Raw genomic sequence first — 26,336 nt, forward strand, 5'->3', positions numbered from 1 at the left:
TCGGCACAACCTCCCGGAAAGCCTTCCTCCCCTCACAGGGAATGTGGCTGTCCTCCTTTCTCTCTGTCCCCTTTTCTGATGATGTCATTCTCATCCACCCCATGGAACTATTGGACGGAACACAGCCTCTGGAACTGGAGGACCTGGATGAGAGGGTGGCCACACACTGCCTTGTCCAGGGCCTGTGTGCAGGACACTCAGATTCTTTATGCCCTATGTCCCTCCCATAACATGCCCTTCCCGTGTCTCTGGATTCTTTATTATGTAGCAAACAGAGACACCTGGGTAGCCCAGATGTGTCACCATCAGTCAATGACTGGTGAGGGACTCTCTTTATACCGCCTTCCCCGTGGAAGTCTGTAGAATTGGGCCTTCCTTCGGGGCAGACCAAGTGCAGCCCTCACCTTTACCCACCTTCCCCAAGAGTGATTGTGTTCACACCTTCTTTGATGTTCACATCTTCTCCAAGAGTGACCGTGTGTGCCTGTGCGTGTGTGTGTGTGCGTGTGTTGCCCTGTAATGATTTTGGAGAGGTTTCACTCTCAGGCCATGCTTCTCCGCATTCCTTTGGTAAATGTGTTGTGGTAAGCTGAGGCCGGGAGTGACTTGGGGTTTTTCCCTTCCCTGGATTCAGGCAGGAGAAAGGCCTGAGAAGCCCTGAGCTCATTGCAGATCGCTCTCACCAGCCACTGAGCAAGTGTCTCATGATCATGTGTTCTTGCTGGAGAGGATTCTTCTGGGAAGGCCTGTGAGTCAGGACCCCCAGAGTCCTCAGCTGGGTGACTTCAAATGAGTCAAGTGCTTCTTGATGCCTGATGAATAAGTGGAAGATAATGCAGCTTGCCTTCCCCAGTCTCAAAGACTTCTGACCCTTTTGGTGGGGGAGGCGGTCAGCGGTAGGGAAATGTGTCATCACCGTTTCCCTTTGCTGACCCTTTGTCTTTCCTGCAAACCCATGTCAGACACCGCCTCTGAGCAGCTTGACGTCTGATTTCTGCTCTTATCTTGTTTTTCTTTTTCCTAATGTTTTTTTTTTTTTAATTCTAAATTGAATCACTCAGAGCTCCTGATGGTCTCCAAAATGAGTTGAATTTTCCTAGCCTGTTATTCAAATTCTGGCCCCTTCCCATCTTCCCATTCTGAATGCCCTGTCATCCAACTGAATTCATCAGCTAACCATTTCCTATCACAGACACTTCCACCCTTGTTTGTGCTTCTCCACTAGTCTGGATGTACCCTGCCACCACCCCCTCCCCTCAGATATTACTTTCTCTCCTTATGTAATCTGTTAAAATCCTGCTGAAGCCCCTCCTGCTGCTCTCTGGTGCCCCCCCTCCATGCTGTTCTAGCCCTGGCCACTTCTCCAGTCTCTGAGCCCATAGTCCTAACTGTATTGGTGACACCTTGTACTTGGCACACGCTCTGTCTGATGGCTGTTAGCATCTTATCTGCCTGGTTTCTCCTTTCTGTTGGGGATGTGTCTTTCACACCACTGTATTTCTGGAGCATTTCCAGAGCTTGGGACGGGCCCTAGTATGTCTGTACTATGTAATGGGTGCTCCTCAATGTTTGCCCAAGATAAGGATGAAACAATCTGCCGCCCTGAGCAGTGCACCAAATGTTTGTTCCCAGAGCCCTTGGGTTCTACAGGAGCCTGCAGCTGAGAGTCAGACGAAGGGTGCAGAGAGAAGAAACCCAGAGGCGGCTGGGGATATAGCTCTTCTCTATTGCTTCGAATAACATTAATTTGAAAAAGAAAAAAATTCAGTGCTAAAAAGTTGGAAAGCCGTTGGGCTCACTGTTAGGTCCATGCCTGCTGCGGTAAACAGTAGGGGAAATTCATGCTCACCATTGACAGGAGTGCTAGGAGCACCAAGGAAACCATCAGAAAAGGGAGAATTTGGCCCAAAGAATGGGCATTTTACATAGTACCAAGAAAAAAATGTCTGTCCTACAGAAAGGGATTTAATTAGACAAATGAGCTTGCCAAGACCATCTAAATTCTGGAAGTTTTCATTCTGGGGTCACAAAATGTCACAAGTGATTGAAGCTCTCCAGTGAGGTGTGTAAGCGGTTAGAAGACCTGTCTGCTCTGGGCAGGCCTTCAGAGCCCCAAGAGGACAGTATAAAGCGCAGGCCAGTAAAGCTTTGTTTGTATGCAAAAGACAGAACCAAGGCCGACCAGCTCAATAAAAGGGCGGGTGGGGTGGCATAAAGGCGTAGGCAGAGGACCCCTAGGACAGTGTGTCAGGTGTGGCCAGGCACAGAAAACCTGAAGAGGAAGATTGCTCACCTGGTTGGTTCTTCACTTCAGGCCACCTCGTCCCTTTTTCTCTTGCCTGTCCCTGTGTGCTCGAGATGGCGACCAGCCCCAAATCTACAGGTCCTTCTGGTACCAGCGACTGCTACCATCTGGCCACAGAACTGGCCACCCCTCAGATCATGTTTAGAAGAGGGAGACCCTGGAGTTGACTGGGTCCAGCCCGTGCTGAGGGGTCCACTCCCTGCCTAATCGGTGGAGAGGTCACAATGGGGCCAAGCAGCACCAACAGTTAGAGGCTGGCTGCAGGAGGCCAAGTATGGGAGCCTTGGCTTTCCAGGACAAGAAGAGTGTGGGTGGGGAAAGAGTAACTGGGGTCGCAGTGACCCCTTGCCTAGCACCCTCTCATGGACACAGAAACACCCAGCACTGTACTTTGCAGGGGGTGTGAGCGCACGTGTCTACTGTGCAAGCCCGGTGATGATGCAGGCAGGTATTCTCACTGACAGATTCCATCAGCGATTGTAATGCTCTTGCTTCCTCTGGAGGCGGCAACCTCATCTCCTCCCCTTAGTGTGGACTTTGCAGCCTAGGATGGGGTCTGGTTGGCCAGTTTCTTTCTCAATTCTGGCAACAGAGAAAGTCAGAAAATATGAGGCCTTCACACACAGTCCAGTTACATCTTAAGGAAAGGGTAGTGTTTGAAGTCAGCATGAAAATGAAAACATATTTAATCAGAATGTCTCTTCAAAATCCTTTAAATCACCCAATAAAGTATGGGACACATACATCTCTCAGTAAGCCCTACACAGCCAGTTTTTCCTCTAGTGCCAGAGCGGACCATGTGTTTTGGCTGACAAGCAGGCGATGTGGTTGGCTGGCATTTAGGGGCTATGCTTTATGAAAAATCTTTAAATATTAGATTCATTCTCAGCTAGAGAAGCTCATGGTAGCTGAGGACCCCCAGGGAAATGCAGGTTCCCTCTGAGACATCTCATCAAAGGAATAGGGGGGGAATACCCCATAACATTAAATCTTCTCCCTGTCCTGCCCCTTTCTTCCGTGCCCCTTCTTTCCTCCCTCCTTTCATGCCTGCCTTCCTTCCTTCCTTCCTTCTTTCCTTCCCTCTCTCTCTCTCTCTCTAGTCCTCTCCCTTCCTCTCTTTCCCTCCCTCTGTCTCTCTTGCTTTCTTTACTTTCTCTCAGAGATGTATAGTTGAATTGATGACTCTTTAGTTGTTTATGGCATAAGATGTCACTGTAAAAACACATCACCTCTGTCTGCCCATTTGACATTTATGTATCTTTTCTCCTCATGGGGATAGGGCACTCTTCCAGGCAGAGACAATGTCTTGTAGTTTACAGCTTCTCCGCTGTACCTTCCCCAACTCCCAGCACCACCAAACCCAGCCCTTTGCACATACTGTGTCCTGCTTTCATGTTGTTTACTTGTTGATTCTAACCCTGTTATGCTTGGTTCCCCTACCTGAGAAATGAACCTTAACTAAGGAGGGAAAAGGGTTCATAAAAACAAAACACTTACCTGATTTTGAAGGATCAGCAAATCAGGAAGTCTCATCCTTCAGATCATCTCCCTAAAAATGAAAAACTGGACTGGATCAGTGGTTTTGAACTTGATCCTCCATAAGAATCACCTGGAGAGAACAGATTCTGATTCAGTAGCTGGTGGGCAGGTCAAGAATCTGCATTTCTGACCCCATGGCTGCTGCTGGCTCATCCCCACCCGATGCTGATGTTTCTAGCGGGTGAGACACTGCACATCATGGGGAAGGGCTCTGATTAGAGGAATAGTCCCGCATCGTCGTGAATGAACAGAGGATAGTAATACTCCTTAGTACTGGTGTGTAGGTTTCTTGTAAGGACAAAATGACTTAACATTTGCCAAGTGTTTAGAGCAGTGCCTGACACAAAGTGAGTGCCACGCAAGTGTTTTTAAGTAACAATACCTTTGAAAGCACATGCCAGTTATCCGCCAGTGTCCTCCTACACCTCTGAAACACATGAAATCAACTTCCTCAGATGCGGATGAAATCTTGGGTGAAGACAGCTGGAAAGCAAAATCAGAAGCAGCATGAATGTTACTCGTGGTAATTTTACCTGCTCAGGAACACTGACAACCCACGGACATGGACCGCGTCTGCTGTCCCCAAGGGCACGTTGCCCTGGCTGGGCTGGAAGAGACAGGAACAGCTGCACAGGCGTAAGCCTTCCACGGTGGCCCCCAGGACCATCACCATCCTCCTCCCCCAGGCCCAGCCCGCCTCCTGAGACAGGCCTCTGCTGAGCTCCGTCGTATGTTGACCCCACTCCTAGTCACCATCGACCACATTACTCATGTTCCATCCCAACAGTTATTACTATTTAAAATGATCTGATGGATGTGGATCTGTTTCTTTATTATGTCCTCCCCCACTAGAATGTAAATGTACCGGTCTCATTCTCTGTACACCCCAGCACCAAGCACAGTGCTTGACACATAACAATCGCTCCATAAATATTTGTTGAATGCACGCACCACGATAGTGTTCAAGAGTGTGGAATCGATGGGGCAAACGATAACACTTTCTGTTTTGCCTATCATCACTGTCCATTACTGTTCTGTAGGCTGGAAGCTGCTTCCCAAAGGCAGACTGTCCTGTGTGGGAATCATGGGGCCTTCCCAACTTGCCCTTAAGGGCTCTCAGCCCTTGCCTGACTGCTGGCCAATGGGACATTTGTCTTAAAGCCTTAGTACAAAGTACAAGGTGGCTGGTGCCTGGACAACCATTATTCTCAGAAATATTCTAGATGAGAGGCATAAAACCCAAGCCACTTGTGCTTCCCAGACCCAGCAACTGGCATGCTTTTCAACTTACTTCTCTTGACCATTGATTATAAAATGTACTGTCTTATATATCCAGATGGAACATGCGCTGGGCATTTCAGTAGCTCAAATCAAAGACAAAATTATTTTTTTTTGAAGATTTTATTTATTTATTTGAGAGAGAGAGAAGGAGTGAGCATGAGCAGAGGGAGAGGGAGAGGGAGAAGCGGGGTCCCCACTACGCAGGGAGCCCGATGAAGGGCTCGAACCCAGGACCCTGGAATCATCACCTGAGCCGAAGGCAGCCGCTTAATTGACTGAGCCACCCAGGTGCCCCCAAAGACAGAAAATTCTTAATGGGGGGGTCACAGATGAATTCATAAGTACAGTGAACCCTAGCTTTTGGGTAGTGTTTCTCACTAGGACCCCTGTTGGTATCTGGGTTGGGATACTACGTTGTGTCCTGGAACTCTCTCACACATGCAGGCAGTTAAATCTCTCGTTCCTGGGGAACTAAATGCCAATAGCGCTGAAGTCTTTTGACAACCCAAAAAAAAATGCTGCCAAGCACCCTCTGGGGGTGACTTGCCCCCTTGAAGAACTGCTAGTTAGGGCAAAGTAAACTGCTTCATTTTACTTAAATGGGTGTTTTAGCATCATCTTGCTTGGGCAGCTTTAAAAAATAATTTTCAATAACAGAAGTAATACATTCTCTTTGTAAAAATAGATTCTAGGTAAAACTGGTCTCCTTTGAGGCCCACCTCCAGTTTCAGTCAGCGCCGCACCTCTCGGAAGAAATGAGCACAACTGATAGGGTTTCCATCCTTCCAGACCCCTTTCTATATGTTTACGTGCTTCTGTAGAAACTTGTATACATGTATAGTGGAGTGTTGCTGGGCGCGTGCTGGTGCAGGATATTTCATCTGCAACTGGAGATTTGCACTCAGCAATACGTGTTAAAGACCTTTGCATGTCAGAACAGGGAGCAGCGCGTCGTCCTTTGCAGTGGCTACAGGGCATTTTACCATGTGGAAGGGCCTCTTAGCAGAGAGCCACAAGGGAAATTGCTACCCTGGATGAGGCGTTGCCTGTGGTCTGGTCACAGGACCAGATTAGACAAAAGCTGAGGTCATTTTGAATCATCGCCTCCAACCGTGCCGCTGTCCAGAGGACAAAACAGTGCCTTGACTTGAGTTTGGAAGCCGTATCCCTAAGCCCAGCTATTCTGGCTGGTGTATAAACCCAGCTCTCTGAGTCTTCTGCACTGAAATGGATTCATTTTCTTTCCTCAGCCTCTAGTGTGCCATTTTCCATCGATAAGCTCAGGTTCTAGGAGAGCAGGTTTGATGATCTCCTTTGTTCCTCAACCAAATCATGCATCAAGAAGGGTGTTTGTTTTTATGGGTAATTACAGGTCTATGAAGGGAGCACCTGATATCAGGCACTTTCATCCCTTATCTCTAAGCCTCCTTCATAGTGAGTATTAATAGCTCATTTTTATAAATGAGGAAACCGAGACCTAAAGAGATTCGATGATTGGCCCAAGGCTCTTCAGTTAGTAAGTGGCATAGCCAAAGCACAAACCCAGGGCTTACTCTCAGATGACAAATTATGATATCATCAGCTTATTTATTCATTCCACAGTATCTACTGAATGTTTATAATGCGCTGGAAATGGTACCCAGCACTAGGGATGCAGCATTAAACAAAGCAATAAATAAAGGTGAGCTGTCTACCCTCATAAAGCTTGCATTCTAGTGGGGGAAAGAAGAAGTAAACAAATAGAAACTGTAATTTAGGAAATGTTAAACACCATGAATGAACATAAAGCAGAATAAAGGGACAGTACGTTCAAAGGGGGGCTTCTTTAGAAAGACGATTGGGTAAGGCCTCTCTGAGGTGGTGACATTCAAGCAGAGACCTGAATGAAGCAATAGAGTAAGCCATGCTGAAACCTCAGGTGAACCAGTGCTGCAGGCAAAGAGCAGTATGTGCAAAGGCCCTGAGGTAGAGCATGCTAGCCATGTTCAAGGAACATAAGGTCAGACTGGAGTTAGCAAGACAGAGAGAGAAAGAGAAGGTAAGATCAGAGAGGAAGCCAAGCCCTGATCACCTGAGCTTTCTAGGCCATCGGTGGGACTTCAGATTGATTCTGAGTATGGTTGGAGATTCTTTGGAGTGTTTTGAACAGGAGAGTGGTATGATCTGGCTTCAGTTTTTAGAGAATCATCCTGGCCCCCTTGTATGAAGAAAACAGTGTAGGGTGGGTAGAGTAGATTCAGGGACATCAATTAGGAGGCTGCTGTAGGAATCCAGGGGAGAGAAGATAGTGGTTCGGGTCAGAGTGGTAAGCTGTGGAGAGGGTAAGAAGCTATTGGATTTGGAATATGTTTTGAAGGTAGAACTGATAAGGCTTTTTAACAAATTGAATAACATTTTTTTTTAAAAAGATTTTATTTATTTATTTATTTGACAGAGCGAGAGAGCACAAACAGGGGGAACAGCAGAGGGAGAAGAAAAAGCAGGCTCCCCACTGAGCAGGGAACCTGATTTGGGGCTCAATGCAGGGCTCAATCCCAGATCTCAGGACCCTGGGATCATGACCTGAGCCAAAGGCAGATGCTTAACCATCTGAGCCACCCAGGTGCCCCTTGAATAACTTTTTTTTTTTTTTTTAAGATTTTATTTATTTATTAGAGAGAGAGCACGAGAGGAGGGAGGGTCAGAGGGGAGAAGCAGACTCCCTGCTGAGCAGGGAGCCGGATGCGGGACTTGATCCAGGAACTCCAGGATCATGACCTGAGCCGAAGGCAGTCGTTTTAACAACTGAGCCACCCAGGCACCCCCCTTGAATAACTTTTAAGGAAGAAGATGAGCAGTTAAGAATGACTACTAATAGTTTTGCCTGAGCATTTCTTTGTTGCCATTTACTGAAATTAGAAAGCCCAGTGGGGCGCCTGGGTGGGTCAGTCTGTTAAGCATCCAACTCTTAATCTCAACTCAGGTCTTGATCTTGGGGTCTTGAGTTCAAGCCCCGCGCTTCATGCTGGGCGTGTAGCCTACTTAAAAGACAAAAAAGGGGCACCTGGGTGGCTCAATCGTTAAGCGTCTGCCTTTGGCTCAGGTCACAATCCCAGGGTCCTGGGGTCCGAGCCCCGCATCGGGCTCCGGAGCCTGCTTCTCCCTCTCCCACTCCCCTTGCTTGTGTTCCTGCTCTCACTGTCTCTCTCTCTCTCTGTCAAATAAATAAAAATCTTTAAAATAATAAAAAAAAAAAAAAGCCTGATGTTGGGTGGAGAGTCAGAGAGCAAGTTAAGGAGGTGTGGAGAATCACAAGTTCTATTTCTGACACCTTACAATTGTGATACCCGTTAGCTCTGCAGATTGAAGTATTGAATCAGCAAAGGGATCCATCAGGAAAAGAGTCCAGGCTAGAGTCACCAATGTATTTGGAGAGGTATGGGCTTACTGGGGATTATTCACTCAATTTATTACCTGCTATGTGTAGATCACAGTGCTCTGTGCTTGTAATAAAGCAGAGAGCAAGATAGACATGGTGATTATTCCAAGTGACTTGCTCTGAGCCCAGCATGCCACCAGGAATGGTCTTGGCTTATTATTATTAAACATATTCAATGTTAGAGTAGAAGCAAGCATCACGATGATCATGTAATCATCCAATTTGCAGCTGAGGAAACAGGGAGATTAAGTGATTTGTTAAAATCTGTTGTTTAAAAACCACTTACATTTCAGATTTTTTAAAAAATGCATACATCCAGTCCAAATTGTGCATATTCTTCATTTTTATTTGCATTTTCTTACACTCTAAGAAAGAAATTTGAAGTTGAATGGAGAGTAAAACAGATGGTCAAAGACTTTGCCAGAACAACCTATGAAGAATTCAACTGAATTCAATAAGTATTTACTGAATATGTACTGTGCTGGAGACTAAGCACTGTCCTAAACCTCAAGAAACACACACACGCATACATACATACATGCATACTCCAATCCTATGAGATTTTTATAAAAAGCATCCTAGGACAACCCGTAGAATGTTTGCAAATCATATCTCCGCTAGGGGACTTGTTTCTAGAATATATAAAAACTCCTACAACTCAATAATAAAAAGACAAATAACCCAATTTAAAAATTGGCAAAAAATCTCAATAGACATTTCTCAAAAAAAAAATGTACAAGTGGCTGATAAGCCCATTAAAAGATGCTCAAATCGCTAATCATTAGGGAAATGCAAATCGAAGCCACAATGAGCTATCACTTCACACCTTCTAGGATGACTATAATCAAAAAGACAGACAATAGGGGCGCCTGGGTTGCTCAGTGGGTTGAGCATCTTGCCTTCAGCTCATGATCTCAGGGTCCTGGGATCGAGCCATAGGATGGAGCCCCACTTCGGGCTCCCTGCTCAGTGGGGAGTCTGCTTCTCCCTCTCCCTTTACCCCGCCCCACCACTCGTGCTCTCTCTCTCTCTCTCTCACTAGCTCTCCAATAAATAAATAAAATCTTTAAAAAAAGACAGACAATAACAAGTGTTGACAAGGATGTAGAGAAATAAGAACCCTTATATGTTGCTAGTGGAATTGTAAAACAGTAAAGGCACTTGGGAAAACATTTGGCAGCTTCTCAAACTGTTAAATATAAGATTACCATATGACCCAGCAATCTCACACCCAGGTATATTCCCAAGAGAAATTAAAACATTTGTCCACACAAAAACTTGTGTACAAATACAAATGATCATATACAAATGCTATTCACAGCAGCATTATTCATAATAGCCAAAAAATAGAAACAACGCAAATGTCCATAAATTGGTAAATGAATAAACAAAATGTGGTGTAGCCATACAGTGGAATATGGTTCAGAAGAATTGCCTGGGAAGTAAGTTTAAGGTGAGACTGGACAGCCAAGGACAGAGTTCTGTGAAGCACCAATACTGAAAAGAAAAGTGGCAAAGGAAGGGTCTGTGATAAAAACAGATGGTCAAGAGTAGGCAATGAAGAGGGAGTTGACGTTATTAAAACCCAAGGAGGACCTCCAAGAAGGAACCACTTAGTGGAAGCAAATGCTACAGTGAGGTAGGTCACTGGTGAAAACCAAGACACAACTGGCATACACAGTGGACATTCATGATTGCAACTTGGTCTGAACGCACTAGCTGTTAAGACATTTCTAGAACAGGTGAGGAAATTGGAATGTGGAAAATGTGTATTACAGAACTATTCTTTATTAGGTGTGATAGGATCCTATGGGCATGTGGGAAAATGTTCTTATGTTTTAGAAATGCATACTGAATTATTTTAGGGTGAAATGTCAGAATATCTGTAATTTATTATATAATAATTCAACAAAAGGGAACAGTTATGGCAAAATGTTGATGATGGTTAAATCAAAGAAATGAGTGTATGTATTCATTATATAATCCTACTTCTCTGTCTGCTTGAACACTTCAGAAAATCTAAAATTTATTCACCAAACAAACAAAAACCTGAAAAGAGCCCGCCAGAATAGGCAGTTAGGAGAGCCATGGTGACCCCTGGAAAAATAGCTGTGAGAAGTGGGCACAATATCCAGACTGTAGGAGGTGAGGTTGGGGGGTGGGCAAAAGAAGGAAGCTGGGTAAGACCGTGTTTGGGTGGGTTGAAAAGATGAGGCACCCATTCTGGATAGAGGTCTGGCCTGGAAAGAAGCTCTGGTGGTTTCTGTGGGGAAAAAAGATGCAGTGTTCCTGGGATGATACAACATTTAAGAAAAAAAAGGCTTTGGAAGGGATGGTCAGGGTTGACCAGGGTCAGTCCTCGGGACACAGGTGTGGAATGGCCACAGCGCTTGCAGATGAACTCATGGGCCTGGACAGCTGGTATTGGGCTCGTTGTGCTGGGAAAGGTGAACTCTGCCCCACGCAGGACACAGGGATATGAGCGTTAAATGGTGGGGTTCTACTCAGGCTGCCGTACTTTCTGTCCTAAAGTACCTAAAGGCAAGCAGACCTTGCTCTGTGAGGATAGGTTTTTCTTTTCCCAACCCCATCTGTCCGCATTCGAGATTCATAGTGCTTCTGTTAACTCAACTTTGACCCTATTTTGTGTGAGCTCATTATCCAGGCCTTATTAGGCAAGGAGAGTATTCTCCCATGTCATCCCTGGGTTCCATCTCTTAGCTTCCTTGCATTGGCACATTTCTTCTCCCTAAACTCAGAAAAGCTGCATAAGGCTATAGTGCGTGGGTGAGTGTGTGCACGTGCATGTGTTCTCCAAGTAGGAAGGCAGTGGGGGAAGGAGGCTCGCATCTCTCACAAGGGCCCATCAGAGTGCCTACCACACGGGAGGCTTCCAATGTTAGTTTCCTTCCCCATGCCTCCCTCACCCATTCTAACAGCTCCTTTTCCGCCCAGGCCCTAACCTATTCATCATTGTGGCATCTGAAAACACCCCCATGGAGTTCCCAAAGGCCACCCAGGAGACAAGATCACCCCCCCTGGGAACTTCTGCTCAGAGCATGTGAGTAGAAGGCAATGTCAGTCCTCAGGAGGGGCTGGGAGCGGCAGTTTCTGGATTACTGAGCTGCTCAGTGAGAAGAAATTCCCTGGAACAGCCCCCAACTGGGAGCCAACTGCTCTAAATGGTGACTGTGATTCCTCTCCAGTCACCTCCAAAACTCCCGCTGTTCACCTTCGGCCATGTTATGCCTGAGGTGGGGCACACCTCTGAGGTTCTCCATCCCGGCTGCACATTGGAATCACAGAGATCTTAAAAATCTTTGCACCTGGGTCTCACCCCAGAGAATCTGATTTAGCTGGCCTGGGGATCCAACTCTTTTAATGCCCGCAGTAATTAGCCAGGGCTGATAACCAGTTACCAGGAGACTTTCTTTGTAAATAATCTTGAGGCTACGGTGGGGGTGAGGGGATCAGCATTGAATAAATGCTTCCATTGACTGGGGAAGGGCCTGCATTGGCTCTTCCCCCTTTATTCTGCTTTTCTCCGCTTCTCCCTTCTACCCATTTTTATTATAATTATTTAGAACTCATTGTGCAGTTCCCTTTTGTTTGTCCAAGCCATTCTTCCATGGCCACAAAAGGTAAGAATGGAAAAGTCAGCACAGTCTGTAGCTTCTTAATGTTTTCATTTCCTCTTGGCTTACATTCTGGCGGAGGGAACAGAGGAGGGTTAGGGAGAGACACTGACACTCAGGGCAAATGGCAAGTGAGTCAGTGCCCAGCCGGGCTCAGCCCAGCCCAGTCCACGGAGCCAGGCATCGGTACAGGCCCAAGGCATCTCTCAAAGCCTCCGAGTTTTCTTTATAGCTTAATGCTCACATCCGAAGGAGACCAAGACCCAAGTCGCCTTCTCCAAGTACCCTGTGGATTTGAGTCTCTGAAAGAAGGCACTGTCTCCTGTGAATGTTTTATTCTGCCATCTGCCAGGAGGAAATTAGTGTGGGAAAACAGCCAGCGCAGCCCTTCCATGTCTAGCTTTTATGAAGGAAGAATCAAAGAACTGCTCTTCACTATTTGTGAAGCCTACGTTTCAGAATATTATTCTTTGATAGTCTTGTGAAATTTACCAAAGAATCTTAAACATAGGTGTGTCCTTGGTTTAAAAAAAAAAACCCACACAGCCTGTGAGTTCTGCATGGGCAGGTCGCACATCATTCGTGCCATCGTGGGAACTGCAGTGCATCTCAGACTATATGCTCCTAGCGTTAGTATTAGATGTAAAATGAAAGGAGGGAAATGGTTTGCATGTCCAAAGGTGGGTGGTTGATATGTTTCCTAATTTAAAAAATAAAAAGCATCATTTACTCTTTCTTTTTTTTTTAAGTAATCTCTCCACCCAAGATGGGGCTCGAACTCACAACCCCAAGATCAAGAATCACATGCTCTACTAACTGAGTGAGCCAGGTGCCCCAAGAAGCCTCATTTAATTGATAGCTATGTCTGTAATTGTTTATGGCTCATTGGAACCTGATTTTAATCCCATTAAGATATTCCTAGCTCAACTGGCCAAGACTATGGTTCCAATTTAATCTGAGCACAGAGGTAACTACAAGAGTTATACATACATATAGTGTACACCAGTACTTGGCATATATTTAAACTAAGGAATGTCTATATGGTCTATAATACTACATATATGTTGTATAGGTCATGCATCCGTTTGCTTTTGGACCAATGCCTCACTTTCATCTGCTCTGCTCCACGCCTCAGGGGACTGACCCCATTGTAGACAGGTTTCCCAGACTGCCTGGTCACTTGGGTTCCAGCTGGGCTCAGCCAGTGAGAAGCACTGGGGCAGAAGGAAGGGAAAGACCAAGGTGTTTTTCCCTAAGCCTCCTGCCCTTGGATGGTATCTCTGACAGTAGCTGCAGCAAGGCTCCAGCCCTTGCCAGAAGGGCCTGCTGTGGTTCCAGCTGCTGTTGGTGATCCCAACCCCTGGGCTCTGGTAATACCATCCCTCTGATTATTCCTCCAGCTCAGGGTTGTGAGTGACTTCCCACCGTCACTAACTTAAACTTCTCAGGGTCATCCATCAACTTGTATAACGAATTCACTGCATTAAGCTTCCTCTGTTATAAATCTGTATAGTGGTTTCTGTTGTTCTGGTTAGACCCTAACTAATAACATATGTCATGGTTAAAACATATTTTCCTTTAACATGGATTAGCTATTAGTAAATTCCTTAATTAGGGTTGTGGTTACCAATCTATTATTTCTTTAATTATTTGTTTGAAGGGTAGTTCATAACCTATTGAAGTTATTATTGCTTAAAAGGAAAATTTTAAGATGCTTAGATTTCACAAATGATTGTGAATTCCGCCAACTTGAGCTTCAAAGTGGTGGCCTAAGTTTATTCAATATCTACTTACAATAAATGTAATGAAAATAGTGAATCATATGCCATTATTATGTTATTCATAATAGAATTACTGCTACATTTTGCAGAAATAGCCCAAAATCTTTTTGAGCTAATATACATACTGATTTCCAGCAATAGCATCATGAAGGAATGATCTGGTAGTAGTTACAGTAAAAGAAATGCTCATAACTTTGGAACTTAGAAGCAATTTATATCTCACTCTTTAAGTGATTTATTTTTATTATTACTCATGTATCTTTCCTGAAACTTTGCCTAAAACCCTCTCTCCTGTTGACTGCAAATTCAGATCAACTGGATCATTCCAGGAGAGGAATGCATTAGAGGACTATCTTCTAAGGGACCTCAACTAAATCAAGTCACTTTGGCTACGCTACCACTTCCTTTCTTCCCTTCCTTCCTCATCTCACCCACGCTTAAATGACCCTACAAGTGCAAGAAAAGTGCATAAAACAGCCAGGATTTAAACATGGAACCTGGCACTGTATCTGTCAAGAGAATTTATGAATGTCTGATTTAAAGATGGCAGATTAGGCACGCTTGATTTTATGGTCACCAAGATCCCACCAAAATGAAAATAAAGGTATTTAAAAAGTGATAAATACCCAGTAATGGCAGAGGAACTCTCAGCAGATAACAGATTTCAAAGATTTTTCTGGAGTGTAAACAGTGGATGGAAGAGTGGTGGCAGAAGAAAGAGAACAGAGTGGGGCAACTGGTGGCTCAGTCAGTTAAGTGTCTGCCTTCGGCTCGGGTCATGATCCCAGGGTCCTGGGATAGAGTCCAACATGGGCTCCCTGCTCAAAGGAGAGCATGCTTCACCCTCTCCCTCTGCCCCTCTCCCCCGCTCGTGTGCGTGTGCTCTCTCTCTCTCTTGCTATCTCATATAAATAAATAAGAAAAAAAAGAAAGAAAGAGAACAGAGGAAGCTAAACTCATACTGCATGGGTGGGAGGTTGGAGAAGGATAGAACCAAGAAGGAAATCTTTTGCAGAGAAGAACTTGGGGCACTAAGCAACTCAAATGAGTGAGTAATGGGCTGAAATTGTGGTGATGGATAAAATAATATGAAGGAGCAGTTGGCCTCTCACCCCCCTAGATAGATAGTTTCTCCCCCACTGCATTGGCCCCACTCCTAATAAAAAACAACGATATTCTCTTCTCTACAAAATATAATGGCCCCACAGATAAGTTCCCTGACATGTTGGTATTTAGGAGTTCCCTAGCCAAATGGCTGGGTTTCTGCCAAGTAATCATAGTAAAAGTTATACAAGTAGCAAATAGTTATATAACACTATAATGACTTCATCATATATTAATCTATTTAATGCTCACAACAACTCTAGGAAGAAACTGAAGCACAGAGTGGTGAGATAACTTGCCTAAGATCACACAGCAAGTAGCTGGCAAAGCTAGATCACCACAAGTGAAGACTCAATTAATAGGCCTCATCTAGGTGAAAAAAACAAAAAGTACTGAGAAACATCTTATTGTCTCATTCTGAAGTAAAGACAATTGAGGATGACCAGATATTTGAAGAAAGGTCACAACATGAAAGATAGATACAGATAAACCCAAGAATGACCAGAGGAGCGCCTGGATGTTCAGTCAGTTGAGTGGCAGCCTTGGCTCAGGTCATGGTCCCAGGGTCCTGGGACCGAGTTCCGCATCGGGCTCCCTGCTCGGTGGGGAGCCTACTTCTCCCTCTCCCTCTGCTGCTCCCCCTGCTTGTGTGCGCTCTCTGTCAAGTAGATAAATAAAATCTTAAAAAAAAAAAAAAAATGACCGGAGGGAAGAGTAAAAATAGGAAACAGAAGGGAAGAAAGAAACCCCCAATTAGTATTCTCAGAGGTATTTGAGAAGATACTGCATCATAAAAGAACAAGATGCAGTGAAAGAGGAATGATCAGAGAAGTATGAATAGCCTCTGGAAATTAAAAATACATTTGTAAGGGGCGCCTGGGTGGCTCAGTCAGTTAAGCATCTGCCTTCAGCTCAGGTCACGATCCCGGGGTCCTGGGATTGGCCTGCGTCGTAGTGGTTGTCGAGCTCCCTGCTCAGCGGGGAGTCTGCTGCTCCTGTCCCACTACCCCTCCCCTCTCCCCCTCATGCTTGTGCTCTCTCCCTCTCTCTCTCTCTCAAATAAATACATTTTTAAAATCTTTTTAAAAAATACAAAATTCAATAGAAGCATTGCAGTATAAATTCAAAGATATATCCCAGAGAAAGGACAAAGAGATAGAAATCATAAGAGAAAAAGAAATAATCACAGAGGGCTAATCTAGATAACTCACATCTGATTAATTTAAGTTACCAAAAGAAAAAATAGGTAATGGGAACTATAACACATTTCCCAGAGGTGAAGGACATGAGTCTCCTAGACATATAATCATTAAATTTATACATTGAGGACACAGAAAAGGTTCTCTATGACATTTTTAAACTGTCCTGTGACCAAACTAAGTCTTTCATGCTCTCTCAATAGTCTTAGGCTAAGATGTTGAAAATGAGCAACAGGGTTTACATTATTGTGTCCATGAAAATATTGTTTGCTGTAGGGCTGTTAATCACTCTGATTGCATTTCTTTTCTTGTATAGCTTTTTGGTTTTTTCCCCCTCAAGTTTGTATTTGCCTTTCTGAGAATCTTTGCCATTATTTTATCCTCAAGTCTGTCTAATCTCCTTATCTAATCAGGGATTCTATCATGTCCCCTTCTTTGTCCCTGAGATCCCTGAGACCTCCACAGCTCTTGCACAGGAATCCTTCAGTCTCTTCACTGGCTTAGATTGCTGTCTGGACCCCCACATTTCCTTCTTTTATGGACTTACTCCTTTAGTTTACTGAGGTACATCCTCAGGTAACTTTTTTAAAAAGGATGTGTGGGTAATAAATTTTCTTCGTCCTTGTCTTAATTTTCACATTTAATTGATACCTTGACTAGCAGTAGATTTTTACATTAAACATCATTTTTTTCTTGGAATGTTGAAAAATTACTCCAATGCTTTTTAGCCTCCAGTGTTGCTAATGACAAGTCAGATATAATTCAAAAATTTTTTTAAAGATTTGTTTATTTATTTATTTGAGAGAGCGAGAGAGTACATGAGATGGGGGAGGGTTAGGGGGAGAAGCAGACTCCTCGCCGAGCAGGAAGCCCATTGCGGGACTCGATCCCGGGACTCCAGGATCATGACCTGAGCTGAAGGCAGTCGCCCAACCAACTGAGCCACCCAGGCACCCTAATTCAAATTTTTGTTCTGTTGGTAAACTCATTTCTCTCCTCTTCTCCCACCCTCTTAAAATGGATACATCATGGGGTGCCTGGGTGGCTCAGTTGGTTGAGCATCTGACTCTTGACTTCAACTCAGGTCATGATCCCAGGGTCCTGAGGTCAAGCCCGGTGTTGGACTCCCCGCTCAGCGGGAAGTCTGCTTAAGATTCCTTTCCTCTGCCCCTCCCCTCACTCACATGCTCTCTCTCTCTCTCTCTCTCTCTCTATATATATATATATACACACACACACACACACACATAAATCTTTTTTAAAAGATGAATACGTCACGCAATCACAATATGAACATATTGTTCAAAGATATGAAGATACCTACCAGAAGAAATGTCATGAAAGATGAAAAATGGTTGCTTCTGCAGAGTGGTACTGGGGAAGACAGGAAACCATCATTTTTTCTTAAAAATGTGCATGATTATTTTGACAAAGCTTTAAAAATTATAAACATGGGTTGCAAAATTATTTTTAAAAGCAGGTGAAAGATGATCGTACAAGTCAGGGTTGTGTTCCCTCCAAGTGGGGAAGGCTGTGCTTAGGACTCAGAGAGAGGATACTGAGGGCTCCTGGAGAGGTAGCCTTGCCATTATTTGACTTGGGAGTCAATTAACCACTTGCTTGCTTTATACTTCATAAGTGGAAAGTCTTTGCTTACATGTTTCATGAATTCTTCTAATATACAATTCACAATATTTTTAAAAAGGCATATGACATACATTCCTTTCAAATGCCAATTTAAATATGTAGCCCAAGTCCAGCATCACATAACAAAAATTGCCTTACAAAAAAATTATATTACTTCTCCTTAGTATATCAAAATGGACATTATCAATTTTTTCCTTTTTGCTTCTCTTAGATTCAATATTATAAATTGAAAGTATTAAGTGTAATCTTCTCCATCTAATGATTTATTACTTATATGAATTAAGCTTATGTTTTTTGAGGGTTTTTTTTTAATTCCCATGGAAGAGAAAATAAAGATACTTTTTGAACCTCAGGTCACTCAAAATTTCAATCCAAACAAAGTTAAGCCCTTGTTTTGTGAGCTTATATTTAGATATGCACTTCTGATTCTGTAATTCAGCTCCACATTGCCTGAGTACCTGATATCTATCTGGAATCCATTTACCAAATAAGTATTTATGTAAGGCACAGTTTCAGGCCTGGAAATGTAGGCAAGGTCCCTGCTTTCACAGAGCTTACATTCTAGGAGAGCAGAAAGATATTCAGCAATTTAATAGATAAATATATAATACATCAGGTGATAAAGAAAAATAAAGCAGGAAAGGGAGCTAGGGAGTGAGCAGGAGTGTTGCTATTCTATGCAAGACCTGAATGAAATGAGGGAGAGAGCTGTGTGGTTATCTTGAGGAACTATAATCCCAGCACCGTGCCTCTTTTGGGGGGATACAAATACATATATATGTATTTCTGTCCTTAAGGTGTGTATAGGCTATGAATGAACCAGGTGATAATTTGAACTCTCAGAATAAAAATTTCATAGAATCCTACAATTCAGAATATATTTAAAGTGAAGATATATAGATGAGGGACGGTCAATGTACGACTTTCAAGTTTAAAGAGAGATGTGGAGGGTGCCTGGGTGGCTCAGTTGGTTAAGCGGCTGCCTTCGGCTCAGGTCATGATCCTGGAGTCCCGGGATCGAGTCCCCCATTGGGCTCCCTGCTCGGCAGGGAGTCTGCTTCTCCCTCTGACCCTCTTCCCTCTCGTGCTCTCTCTCTCTCTATCTCATTCTCTCTCTCAAATAAATAAATAAATAAAATCTTTAAAAAAAAATGACTGGTACCTATTTAAAAAAAAAGAGAGAGAGAGAGATGTGGAAGAAGGCAACAATGGAAGAAGCATTCCATCAAGGGAGGGCTAGCTAGACGGGGCCAAAGAAGCAGCCAAAAAAATGGTGGAACCGATAGTATACGTGCGTGAGGGAGATTAGAGAAGACTGTGAGGCCATGCAGCAGCCATAAAAATCCTATGTATGGCCATTATAGGCTCACAGGTCAATGAGCTCAGCTATCAAATAGGCACAGACAGAGAAGTCTGAGGAAACCTGACTGCAAAATTGAAGGTAGCAGGAACACCCCCAAATAAGAGTAAGCTGCCTTCAGTCTTACCTCCAGTTTGCACTACTAATATCTCCACCTCACCCAAGGGCCTTGAAAAGTAGCCTCGTGCAGGCCATGGTCAAGGCGTTTCACTGTATAACACACAGCAAAACTTCCTCCAGATGGGCAACAGTCCCTTTCTCCCATATCCTTCTGCGCACACGGGGGCTCAGACAGACCCTTTCTCTCTTCTGTCCCTACCAGTCTCTGGCTTCACGATCTCTGTTCCTCCAGGCTTCCTCCCCTTCTCATTCTCTCTAAAGCAATCTCTCACCCCTCAACCCAACTCTAATCCTCCCTCCTTTCAGGAAGCCTGGTTCCTTTCCCCTAAGGGTGACTCCATTTCTCCAGCCTGTTCCATTTGTATCCATTACCTCAGCTCAGACAAACCAAAGAGACTTCCTCCAATTCACACCCCTTAGCAAGAAGGGGAAATTAAAGAATTCTAGGGGCACCTGGGTGGCTCAGTTGGTTAAGCACCTGCCTTCAGCTCAGGTCATGGTCCCGGGGTCCTGGGATCGAGCCCCACATCGGGCTCTCTGCTTGGCGGGAAGCCTGCTTCTCCCTTTCCCACTCCCCCTGCTTGTGTTCCATCACTCGCGGTCTCTCTCTCTCTGTCAAATAAATAAATAAATAAATAAATAAATAAATAAATAAAAATAAAGAATTCTAGAAACTTCTTGATGAATGTCTTCACTCTTGCTATTAAACAAAAAGCAAAAGTTAATATTGAAACTCATGGAGGAAAATTGAGAGCCAATCAGCTACCAATACAACAGATATTTTAGTTTTCCAGAGGGAGAGGATGTTGGAGAGGAAAAAAGGTGGGGGGAGGGAGAGAACAACAGCTCTGACCTGCCATCATTCATGTGCATGTTTTTCTCTCCCAATGGATTATAGAGATCATGTCATGCATTGTTGAAGTCTGCACCATCCATAGTGCCGTAGCAGATATAAATACTTGAATGAATGAAAGAATTTGAGTGAATAAGTGAAGGAATGAATGAATATGACAAAATCAGGCAGTGAGTACAGTGAGGTGGCTCCCAGGTGTCATGTGACTCACCATCATCTGGGACAGTTTCCTGCCAGCTATCCTGCACTCCAGCATTTGTCTCTGGGGATACTCCAGTCATTCCTCCTGCAAGTGTGCTCTTGCAGAACAGGGTCCTCAGCCAACTTCTGCAATTTCTCATAACCATCTTAGGAAGTCAACACTTGAGCATCTAGTCTTATGCTAGATCCCAAATTTCTTCAACCCAGACCCTCCTGATTGTTGATTTCATAAGTCAATAATCCCTTCCCTCCCTTACTAATAGCGCAGATTAAGTCGTATCAAGATGTAAACCCTTCGGAAGCATTATGCACAACACACAACGCTTACAGCTCAAAGTCAACTTTTTTTTTTAATACTATAAGCATTATTACAAAGAAATCATTACTGACCCAAAGAGTCTCTAATTCTTGGTATCTCCCATGGGAGCTGCCTGCTCATCCTCTGTAAGCCCTCTTCTCATCGTGTAATTTCTGGGCTGGAAACCCAGCTGCCTCATGTCTGAACTCTTCTCCCCAGCACTGAAAACCATCCACAAGCTGGTCCCACTTCCCAGCTGTAGCTCCATGTATTCTCCAATACCCCCAGCATACTTCACTGACCTCTCAACCAGGCATTGACCATTCCTATCTCTGTCCCTTTGTCAAGGCTCTGGAACCTTCTTCTCCTTCCCTTCCACCTTCCTCTTCCAGACAGCTAAAATCAGGGAATTGGATGGGCAAGGTTTCCTCCCAGTGTCCCTCCTCCAGGGAGACTTCCCTGACTCATCAGTCCTTCTGTCTCTCTGGGCTCCGCATGTCCTATCTACCCAGCTCATCGTATGTTTCATGGCCCATAGTCTTAGCTCTCCAGTGAGCTGGTGCCATCCTCTTGGAAGGACCCATTTCTTTTACTTCTCTGTATTTCCAGAGTGCCAAACACACATTGCCTTTTTGCACAGCAGGTGTTACTTTAAAACTCTGAGTCAGAGGAACTAAATCCATTTGTCTCCTTGCTGTTCACCCAGTTGTTCCATGGATTCCTCTTGGGCACCAGAATTTTAGAGTAATCAAGATCCAGGTCTAGGCTGGTGGGCCCCAATTCCAGGCCTCATTTTCATGATTCTCCTTGAAGATCCTGTTTCTATCTTTTTTTAAGTGAGGAGTATAGCACTTGCGAAGATCCTTAGAACTCATGTTTCCACTAAATTGATAAATGCATGTTATGAGTTGAACTATACATTTTGTTTAGACAAGAGAGAAGTTCCAATAGGTAAAGATTATGGTGAAAGGAAAGAGTTAAGGAAACTCTGCTCAAAATGCAGGAGCCCTTCTCTTACCAAGGGGGAATTCCATAGATTACAGTATAGAAGAAAATGTTGGCAATAGTAAGAATTGCTGCATAATACTCAGCTGCAAGGAATGCCACGTTTCTGTATTTTTCTAAAATCAAATTAAACTTGGCTTCAAGTTCCTCGCTCTCTACAGTTGGGGAAGTGTCCAATATCATAATTACTGGGTCTCTGTTTCTGTCCCCCAGGCTTTCATAGGCCCAGGGAAGTGGGGGTATCCTGATTGTAGACCATGGTGGATGCCTTGGTTTCCACTGTTCCTTCTGCTACCCCGTGTGCTAGTCTGGGAGGATGCCTGGAAGACCATGGAAGGGCTTCTTGGTGCTGTGTCTTTCTCCAATGGCTACAAGTTATCCATGGAGGCCCCCACCCAGGCTCTCAAAGCAGGAGTGGGTAGTGTCCAACCTCCATAGGCTTTCAAGTAGCCTCCCATCTGAGTTCCTGCAGGGGTGGTGGGACACAGACCCCTGCCACCCTGGAAACCTGTACTCATCACCCCTACACAGGCACACCCACACATGCGTGCGCACACTTCCCCTTCCTGGGGAGCCACCCTGAGTGGAGCTGGGCCACACTTCCCTCCTTTGATCCTGAATAATTCTTAAGTCTGGCTTCCAAACAAAGATCTGAGTGAAAAGGCTTTATCTTGGGGTCTAGAAACATCTCCATTTTAGACTGTGAAACACAAAGGGCTGTTTCTTTTCCTCTGAGGAAGGGAAGCTCAGAACTTAAAACTCAAGGCCAAGAAGAAAATCACCTTATCATTCTTTTTTGCTGATAAGGGCACAGCAGTAAAAAGGATAAGACAGCAATTAACTTCTCCGTCACTCTGTTTCCTGGGTGAACACGGAGACTATAGGGTGTGTGGTGGCGGGGGGGGGGGTGGCTAAACGCATTAACAAAGGAGATTTGGACACCTGATGAAATCCCAAAGGGCAGCTTAGGAGGAGAAGCCAGGGAAAGAAACCTGAGCCATGTGTCTGCAGCATTAACTGTAGCAGGTGCCTCTATGTCCTCTGACCATTTGAAATGAGGAAATGTCAGTTTGTAAAGATTTCCTGTGCAGCAGTTGGACGAGGACTGGTGTGAGGAGCAGGATGGCTAGTACAGTGGCCCAGGAGACTGGCGGGCCCGAAGGACACCTGTGTGCACTCCCCTCATAGAGCCATGCAGCCTGGCATGGAGCTGCACATGAGGGGACACATTTTCCTAAATCATACAAAGGCATCATAGGACTCTTATGGCCCTGTTTAGGAAGGACAGTGAGATGAGGGAATATGCCAGGCTCTGGAGAAGTCTGGGTATTTGGATGACTATAAAGACTAATAAAACTTTATACCAAGACCCAACCTTTTATTAAAGCTTAACCAAACAGCAAGAAAGCAAAAAGCATGTATACAACTGAGTGTTGATCAAGGGAAGCCAGGGAGGGGAAATCAGGACAAAGTAGACCCCCACCACTCCACCCAGAGTCAGCCAGTCGGTCATGCACCATGTTAAGAAGTAGCCAGGTAACATGGCTAATATCAGTCCAGGCAAATATGGAGAATTTTAAAAATAAATTCTCACTTAAAGAGTTAGAGTAGGGTTTTTAAAGATGATCAGCACTGCCAGGCTTCCTTATTTAGTATTGAAGTCAACCCAAAAATTATCTTAAGTGTGTTCTGTATAAGCCTCCTAGAATGGGGAAACTGGGAAAGCAAGAATTTGAGATTTCCCTCATTACTCATCAAGAATGGATTTTTACAAGTTCACTTGAGAATTATGAATGTAGTACCTGTTTGTTGCAGAAAATAATTAGAGCCTACCAAATTGCTCTTTCAAAATCACGTACATTATGGTATGTGTGTAACACTGCTATTCATGTTTGATCTTTTCAATTGACAATTATGAATTGTCTCAATCTTTTCCATGTTTGCCCATCTGAGAGGCAAATGACCCTCGTTGTGTATTATTCTCCATTTCCCTGATGCTAGTGATGTTGGACATCTTTCATGTGCTGTCATTTCAACCTTTTCTCTACATGTTACCTGTTCATATGCTTTGGACTTTTTCTAATAAATTGTTCAATTAGTGCTGATATTCATCCGTTAATTATTACATCTCTCAAAAATATTTTCTCAAAGTCTGTTATTTGTATTTTAACTTTGTTTATGGTATCATTTGCCATACAAAAGGCTTGGGTTTTTATGTAGGGAATTTCATTATTGATTTTCTCGATGGTGTTTTGGATTTTGTGATTTATTGAGGAAAGTCTGCTCTATCACAAGATTATAAAAATATTCTCTTGTATTTTCTTCTGGTACTTTTATAGCCTTTAAAACTGTTTATATATCATCAGTCTAGCTTTTACTTATTTTGCATATAATGCAGGGATAAGACCATTCATTAAAACCACCTAACTGCATTTTCTGTGCATCCAGGAGGGAAAGGGAGGCTAAGTTCTCTCATCCATCTGAGAGACAGTGATAAAAACTCTGTGAAGGAGGAAAAGACCATCCATTCTAGTGGGAAAACTGTTATGGCAACCATATAATCTGTAATTTCTAAAGTGATCCATATTTGCAAAATTCTTGCTTACTGACACATAGTTACCATCCAACTTTTGATTTGGAAACTGCAGCTAATATAGCCAATGAGGTGGTGTGAACACAAGTCTGTAAAAGAGGACAAGGCAAATACCACAGGAGATATATTAATTCTATGAATTCAGAGGAGCAAGGGATGTTTCTGCTTGGGAAGACTGGGGAGAACATTTGAATTGGGCCTTGAAGGCAGGTTAAATTTTGAGAGACCAAGATGGTAGAAGTCATTCTAGGCCAAGGGAACACAGGAGCAAGGGTAGAGAAACAGGGAAGCACAGGTTGTGTTTCTGGAACCACTCATGAGCTGTCTGATTGGCTCCTATATAGAGAAGTAGCCAGGGATTAAATTAGATGGTAGTTTGAGGCTGGAGGATAGAAAGCCTTGAATGCCAGGGTAATAAGTGTGCTTTCTTTTCTTCTTCTTTTTTAGATTTTATTTATTTATTTGAGAGAGAGAGCATGACAGGGGGAGGGGGCAGAGGGCAGAGGGAGAGAGACAAGCAGAATCCCCACCAAGCAGGGAGCCCATGTAGGGCTTGATCCCAGGACCCTGAGTTCATGACCTGGGCCAAAGTCAGATTTTTAACTGACTGAGCCACCCAGGTACTCTGTGCTTTATTTTCTAGGTAATGGAATCACCACTGAAGGCTGTATTTTTTTAAAGATTTATTTATTTATTTGGGAAGGGGCAGGGGGACTTGTGCACAAATGCCTGGGGGAGGGGCACAGGGAGAGAATCTTTCAAGCAGACTCCCTACTGGGCTGGGAACCCATGAGATCATGATCTGAGCCAAAACCAAGAGGTGGGAGTTTAACCAACTGAACCACCCAGGCGCCCCTGAAGGCTGTATTCTTTTAGCAGCTTTATTGAGGTATAATTCGTATACCACACAATTCACCTATTTAAAGTGCACTATTCAGTGGTTTTTAGTAATTTCACAGATAGGTGCAACATCACTACAGTCAATTTTAGAACATGATCATCACCTCAAAAAGAAACCTTTTTTTAAATTTTATTTAAATTCAGTTAATTAACATAGAGTGTATTATTAGTTTCAGAGGTAGAGTTTAGTGATTCATCAGTTGCATATAACACCCAGGGCTCATTACATCACATGCCCTCCTTAATGCCCATCACCCAGTTACCCCATACTGCCCCACCACCCCTGTAGCAATCCTGTTTGCTTCCTATAGTTAAGAGTCTCTTATGGTTTGTCTCCCCCTCTGCTTTTGTCTTATTTTATTTTTTCCTTCCCTTCCTCTATGTTCATCTGTTTTGTTTCTTAAATTCCACATATGAGTGAAATCATATGGTATTTGTCTTTCTCTGACTGACTTATTTCGCTTAGTATTATCTGCTCTAGTTCCATCCATGTCGTTGTAAATGGTAAGAATTCCTTCTTTCTTTCTTTCTTTCTTTCTTTCTTTCTTTCTTTCTTTCTTTCTTTCTTTCTTTCTTTCTTTCTTTCTTTCTTTCTTTCTTTCTTTCTTTCTTTCTTCCTTTCTTTTTGATGGCTCGGTAATATTCCATGTATATATATACCACATCTTCTTTACCTATTCATCTGTCAATGGACATCTGGGCTCTTCAAAAAGAAACCTTTGTCTGTCACCCCCTCACCCATCTTTGTCCCAAGCCTAAAGCCACTAATCTATTTTCTTGTCCTTATAGATTTCCCTGTTCTGGACATTTCATATAAATGGATCATGTAATATGTGGTCTTTTTGTGACTAGCTCCTTTAGTTTGGTGCAATGTTACCATTAATGGCTTGAGTGACAGAATTCTCTAATCAAAGTGGCTCTTTAGGAAGAATGTTCTGGATACAGGATACTGGAAGGAGGCTGGGAGAGCTATTAGGAGACCATAATTGTAAGTAGCTGTTATGGGGTCATATGAGTGCTCAATAAGCAAAATTTTGGCTGCAAGTAAGAAAACACTGAACCATAAATGGCCTAAATAATAGGGACATAGTATCTTT

At 43.7% G+C, this 26,336-nt stretch overlaps 1 long non-coding RNA gene across 1 annotated transcript in view; it reads right to left on the bottom strand.

Moving 5' to 3' along the window:
* Positions 1–2,537: 2,537 nt before the first annotated feature.
* LOC113917518 overlaps positions 2,538–26,336 on the bottom strand; it is a 55,692-nt gene continuing 31,893 nt past the window's right edge. The window contains exons 2-4 of the long non-coding RNA XR_003518262.2: positions 4,227–4,327; positions 3,803–3,914; positions 2,538–2,887 (exon numbers count right to left, since the gene is read on the bottom strand). This is a non-coding gene — a long non-coding RNA (uncharacterized LOC113917518). The remainder of the gene's footprint in view (positions 2,888–3,802; positions 3,915–4,226; positions 4,328–26,336) is intronic.

The sequence above is a fragment of the Zalophus californianus genome, chromosome 1 (genome assembly GCF_009762305.2).
Source record: "Zalophus californianus isolate mZalCal1 chromosome 1, mZalCal1.pri.v2, whole genome shotgun sequence".
Taxonomy (NCBI): domain Eukaryota; kingdom Metazoa; phylum Chordata; class Mammalia; order Carnivora; family Otariidae; genus Zalophus; species Zalophus californianus.